Here is a 6,857-nt window from a genome sequence, read left to right on the forward strand (position 1 = left end):
TAACATAGAAATGGTTTCAAAATGTGTTTTGATATTCTACTTCAGGAATCCTCTAGAGAATCATAAATGTCAGCATTTCAAAGACAAACTGCATGTCATTGCTTTGGAAAATAAAAATAACCAGCAATTCAATTCTATATGACATCTCAATATTGACTTCAGGAAATTATTTTTTTCTTTTTAAAAAACAAATTAATACATGTACACCTTATCTAGATTATTCCCACTCTTACTTCCCTCTTTCCTCTTCAAACTTCTACTCTACTTCCCCCAAATTCATTGCCTTTTCTTATATTACTTATATTAATATATATAGTATATATTAATATATATATTAATATAATATATGTATTATATATGTATTATTAATACATATATTAATATATTATAATATATTAATATATGTATATATGCCTATCATATCTATCTGTTATGTATCTATGTATCTATCTATCTACCCATCATCTATCTGTCTATATATGCAACAATTTATATATATCCTCTTCAATTCAGTTAGTGATGTATATGTGTTGGACAATGTATTTTTTTCCATTCTCAATCAAGAAAAAAATTATTTACTACTATCCCAATTTGCTGATAATAGCATATACTTATTTGAAGCATTTTTTCCTACTGTTCACAGATTCATGTCTACATTCTCCTAGAAATTATGCAAAACCAGAGTTTTGTGACAGAGTTTATATTTCTTGGACTTTCACAGAACCCTAAAGTTCCGAAAATAGTTTTTATTGCATTTTTGGTCATCTACATTGCAACTGTTGGGGGCAACATGATAATTGTGGTGACCATTGTCTGTAGGCCAGCACTGATTGACTGTCCCATGTACTTCTTCTTTGCGTTCTTGTCACTACTGGATGCATGTTTCTCTTCTGTCATCACACCAAAAATGGTTGTGTACTCCCTCTATGAGAAGAAAACCATCTCCTTTGGCGGATGCATGGTGCAACTCTTTGCTGAACACTTCCTTGCAGCAGTAGAAGTGATTGTCCTGGCAGCCATGGCCTCTTACCGCTATGTAGCCATTTGCACTACTCTTCAATCATGAACTGGAAGCTCTGTGTCACGTTGATGGGAATAGCGTGGACAGGAGGATTCTTGCATTCTATCATACAAATTATCTTTACTATGCAATTACCTTTCTGTGGACCCAATGTCATTGATCATTTCATGTGTGACTTGTTCCCATTACTGGAACTTGCCTACAGTGATACACATATATTCGGCTTTTTGGTGGTGGCCAACAGTGGGTCTATCTGCATAATAATATTCTCTATTTTACTTGTGTCCTATGGTGTCATCTTGTTCTCTCTGAGAGCCTATAGTTCTGAAGGGCAATAGAAAGCTCTCTTCACTTGTGGATCCCACATTGCAGTTGTGGTTTTTTTCTTTTTTCCGTGCATACGCCTGGCCTCCATCTGCATTTTATTTTGACAAAATGGTGGCAATATTTTACACTATCCTAACGCCCTTGCTCAATCCTCTGATTTACACTTTTAGAAATAAGGACATGAAAAGCTTCATGTAGAAACTGTGGAAGAGATTGTTGGAGGTGTCTGATGGAGAGTGAGATGTAGAACCTTATAAGGGCAGTAGTCCAGCTCTGGACGATGGCAGGGTCTGAATTGGGTGTATGCAAGAGCAGTAACGGAGAATTTAGAAATAGGAAACCTGTTTATTTTCATTTTATCTGAGATGGGCAGGAAGAAGGAAGTACATCACTTGACCTATTATGGCAACCTGCATCTCTGATAGGCTTTATTATACACAAATCATTTCTTCATAGAATTTCTAAAGTCTTTCTGGACTATATAAGCATATCAAAGTAAAAGAGGGAAAATGAGCAAATGGCAGAGCTCATAAGAACTAAGATCTACATTTTAATAAAATTAGTTATTTAAACTCAATGTCTTTTTTCTGAAAATTAGTGTTACAATGCTAGTTACAGAAATATTACACAGAATGTCTCTAAGTTTAATTAAATTAATAGATCAGAAGTTATTTCATATAACCTCTTCTATCAAGCTTATCTTGTATTATTTTATTAACCTTCAGGTGGGTACCAAAGCCTTTCATTAGATTTATAATCAAAATATCTTTCTATCCATGATAATTCAGTGTTTTTGAGGCACAACATGAAAACCTAATGATTCATTTATAGTTAGTAAGCTGCTAAACTTTCCCTAATTTTTTTCTTTAATGTCTTTTCCGAGATCTTGTGTCTCATGCTTACTAATCCCACTTTAATAATAAGTTCTACAGAACACTCAATGCCTTAAAGAGTTAACTCTCCTAGGTGGAGTACCATAGGTTTTGTTCTTTTAATATCAGCTTTTATAAGAATTACTATATTAGCCCAGATCTAGCTTTCTGTGAGAAACACTGAAAAGCAAGGGATACAAATAATGAACATGTTGAAAATACAGGCAAGAGTTTTGCTATAAAGGCCACCAAGGGCAATGAAGAGCCAGTCCAAGTTGTCCAAGCACTGGAGCTTTGACAAGTAGTGCCTTCAAGATGCTTGACACCACAGCATCAGTAAAAAAGCCAAAATTATTTTGATAATGACATTCTGAGTTCTCCTTTGCCCATAACAAGTTATGCCTACCACTAGCAAAACATCTTAAAAGGGTTAGAAATGAAGTTCGAATTTTATTTTGAGTATCAGTTCTTAGCTGGCAACTCATTATTTTCAACTGTATATTAAAGAGGTTAAAATTTTGTGCTTCCTTATACTGTAGTAATTTTAGAAAAATGGAAAAAAATTATATGTGTAGTTATTTGTCATTCATTCCACATTAATCACAATTCTAAAAGTTCTGTGGATTTCATTGATTCCTGAAAATACTCAGGGCTAAAGACAGGCAGACAGCAAAGAACTCACAGGACTCAGTAGTACATGTTTCTGTGTTATAGGAAGCCAGCATTTAGTGTTGGCATATCAGCAGGAGCTACATAGTGTGAGTACTATTTGAATTTATTGAATGTATAATTTGATTAAGTAAAATGTGTTCCTCTAGTGACAAGTGAGAAACTCTTTCATACTGATTTGGTACAGTAATTAATTTTGGAAGATGCTTCTTCTTTTTTTTTTTTACTGTTTTTTATTGATTTTTATTGAGCTCTCCGTTTTACTCTCTGATCCCATCCCTGCCTCTCCCCTCCCCACTTCAACCCTCCCCCAAGGTCCCCATGCTCCCAATCCTCAGGAGATCTTGTCTTTTTCTTCTTCCCATGTAGATTAGATCTATGTAAGTTTCTCTTAGTGTCCTCTTTGTTGTCCAAGTTCTTTGGGTTGTGATTTGTAGGCTGGTTTTCTTTGTTTAATGTTTAAAAACCACTTATGAGTGAATATATGTGATAATTATCTTTCTGGGTCTGGGTTGCCTCACTTGAAATCATGTTTTCTAGCTCTATCCATTTTCCTGCAAAATTCAAGGTTTTTTCCTCTCTGTGTAGTACTCCATTGTAGAAATGTACATTTTCATTATCCATTCTTTGGTTGAGAGGCATTTAGGTTGGTACCAGGTTCTGCCTATGACAAACAATGCTGGTATGAACATAGTTGAGCACATGGCTGTGGCAGTCGTTCCATGCCACGGAGTCTGCATCACCACTCACCTGGTATGGACCTCGGTTCCATACTTTCCACGAGCTCTATAATGTCCTAGGGGTTGAACACAAGACACATATGACACAGACAGAGAGTTCGAGTCATTCCCCAGAGGAGAATGCCTGTTTATTTAACTTAATCCGGGGTTAAATTACCCTTTGGCCCCAGTAACGGAAACTCCTCCCAACCAGAGAGGAATGGGGAAGCTGGCGCCGAGTGAGCTTCCCCGTAGGCAGGTGGTCAGGGGGGTGTAAGGCAGGTGAGAGGTACCTTGGTGCCTGGGCTCTTCCAGGCAGGTTAAGAAATTACCATTTTAAGTGATATACAGCCCTAGGCCTAGGCTAGAGCAGAAGCAAGCACAGAACTTAGCAGGAAGCCTTAGCAGGTTGCCAGAACAGTCCTTAATTTGCACCTCGAGAGGCAGGGAAAGGCCCAGGCTTTACACATGGCCTTGTAACACAATTGAGCATCCTTTGGAAATATACCCAAAAGTGGTATTACTGGGTCTTGAGGAAGGCTTTTTTCCTAATTTTCTGAGAAATCGACACAGTGACATCCAAAGGGGCTTTACCAGTTTGCATTCCCACCAGCAATGTAGAAGTGTTCCCTTTTTCCCACACTATCTCCAGCATAAATTGTTATCAGTGTTTTTGAAATTGACAATTCTTAAAGGTGTAAGATGGAATCTCAGTGTTGTTTTATTTTGCGTTTCTCTGATGACTAAGGATGCTGGATATTTCCTTTAGTGTCTTTCAGCCATTTTAGATTCCTCTGTTGAGAGTTCTCTGTTTAGGTCTGTACTCCATTTTTTTTATTAGATTATGTGTTCTTTTGATGAGCAATTTCTTGAGTTGTGTATTTTGGAGATCAGACTTCAGTCTGATGTGGGGTTAGTGAAGATCATTTCCCATTCTATAGTCTTTCGCTTTGTCTTGTTGACAGTGTCCTTTGCTTTACAGAAGCTTTTCAGTTTCAGGAGGTTTCATTTATTAATTGTTTCTCTCAGTGTCTGTGCTGCTGGGGTGATGCTTCTTATTCAAGTATCAAGAAAGAGAACACTTAAGCAAACACTGTATAAGTAACATATGGAAATGGTTTGGCCCTATTTCCATAATTTCTGTAGTTACAAGGTAGCCAGAGAACTACAAAACATAAAGTTGGTTTTAAAAGTAGATATCATTTTAGTTTTCTTGGTGGCTTAACTTTCTTTTCTTCATCTACAGAAATGAAAACAATTATAATATAATAATCATCAGTAAAATGACATTTGAATTCTGTCACATATTACATATAAACACCTTAGATGAGTTTCATTAGTCTCATCTAGTCATGTGGTTTCTGAAACAATAATATTTTTCAGAAAAAATGAATTTATTGTTATATGAACATTGATCAATTGTCAATTAACCATGTAATGCAGAAACAACACAGAAAAATCCATTCTATTCTTTTCTTAATCTTTCATGACAGTTCAAAGTAAAAGAGTGCATTTTCCCCCTCAATAGTAATATGACATAAGATTTCACCAGAATAAGGAAAGAGTTCCTGAGGATTGTGATTAGGGTCTAACAATTATCTGAAATATGCTGCTGCATTACATATGATCACATGTGTAACAAAACCTCAGGTACTTAAACAGGGCTCTCCTCTCCAATTCTGTGCCCCATCATCTTTCTTCCATCTACATGGTTTGATTTTTGATGTCTTTTCCCCCATGACACAAGAATTTTTGCTCTTGATCAGGTCATTTACTTATGAGAAGTAACCAAGAAAACTAATTCTGGCTCAATTTTTTGTAGGCCCATATTTCTATGTGGTGTGGCTGCCAGGGGCTTTATAAAGCCATAGGCCCGATCTGAAGTGATCACTTAGCTCTGCAGACAGGCTGTCTCTGCCTAACAAAAGGTAAGGATGTTGTTGCTCTTTTCTTTGTAATTTGGAGGATGCCTTATAGAGATGCTGATTCAAGCTTACGTGACAGCTAGCATACACAGCAGACAGGTAGATGCGGATGTGTCAAAACTCCATGGACCTGGTTGCCTAGGAGACAGAATGCTGGTGTATTTTTCCCCTCAGTTTATATGTTGGTATAAAAGATGTTTGGATAATAAATGCAGAGATCTTCAAAAAAGAAGCCTGAGATGCCCTTCCATGATGACCGTGTAAGCTGTGTCTGATTATTCGTACCAGTCCAGTTAGGGAAAATAGTTATCTCTGTTGGGGCCCACAGGTTTTGGATCCATATTTTGAAATACAAAACAATAAAACCTTACTTGGGCCAGATTGTAGTGATCAATACAGATTAATTTAAAATCCACAATTAAAATCAAGCACTTGGTTATAATTTTATCCTTTCACTCCTCTGTATAAAATCTATCAATGACATGTAAGAAGAATTCATAACACTTTTCACAGAAATAAGCAAATGCTGAGGGAAGGTTCCTCAATGCTTTTTATTCTTACTAGTTTTGTTAATGGTTTGACAAAGGTCTTTCTATAACAATTGCTGAATTAGGTTTTCATTTTGTTTTCTAAGCTGAGTTGCCATAAGCATGGGAAAAACTACTTTCATATTTTTAACACTTGGACAAAAAATATGTTGAGTTCACACTCAATTAGCTCATTGCGATTACTAGAAATATTTAAATAATTTATTTCTGCAGAGAGCCATGCTCCAAATGTTCCGATGACCTGGGATGAATGTGTAAAGTTGGTGCTTTAAAGAAACTATGACTACCTGTTTCAAACAAGTGATCTGGATAGTCTGGATTGTTTTTAACTAATACAGTTAAATGGTTTTCATGAACAGTTTTACAATCAAATTTGTTTCCCTAATCTCATCCCCCTTCTGTCCCACCAGTTACTTTCCCACCAGTAACCATTACCTACTTGATTTAAAGTTCTAGTGTTAGAAGCATAAGTAATGTTGCAAGCAACAAAGGAAGTTATATAACTAGGCACACCTATATGCAGAACAGTGTGTCCAGTTTGCAGAATTTGTGGTTACCACGTCATACAAAGTGAAAGTTTTTTCTCTAGTGGTTAATATTTACAAATGGTAGGGTCTCAGTTCTCACAATCAGCTTACCACCTGAAGCTGAATCAATTTATTCTGCATTCTGTACTACTCTGTCTCTTCAAGAAATATGTTGTTTTCTATTATTTTATAAGCAACATAACTTTGAGAATTACTCTTAATAGCTGATATTGCTTATCCCTTGTTCTC

The 6,857-nt window shown here is 36.2% G+C and overlaps 1 pseudogene; it reads left to right on the forward strand.

Moving 5' to 3' along the window:
• Positions 1-670: 670 nt before the first annotated feature.
• Positions 671-1,588, forward strand: LOC146895370 (olfactory receptor 4C15-like; annotated as a pseudogene).
• Positions 1,589-6,857: the final 5,269 nt, after the last annotated feature.

Source organism: Myodes glareolus, chromosome 2 (assembly GCF_982192425.1).
Source record: "Myodes glareolus chromosome 2, mMyoGla1.1, whole genome shotgun sequence".
NCBI lineage: Eukaryota > Metazoa > Chordata > Mammalia > Rodentia > Cricetidae > Myodes > Myodes glareolus.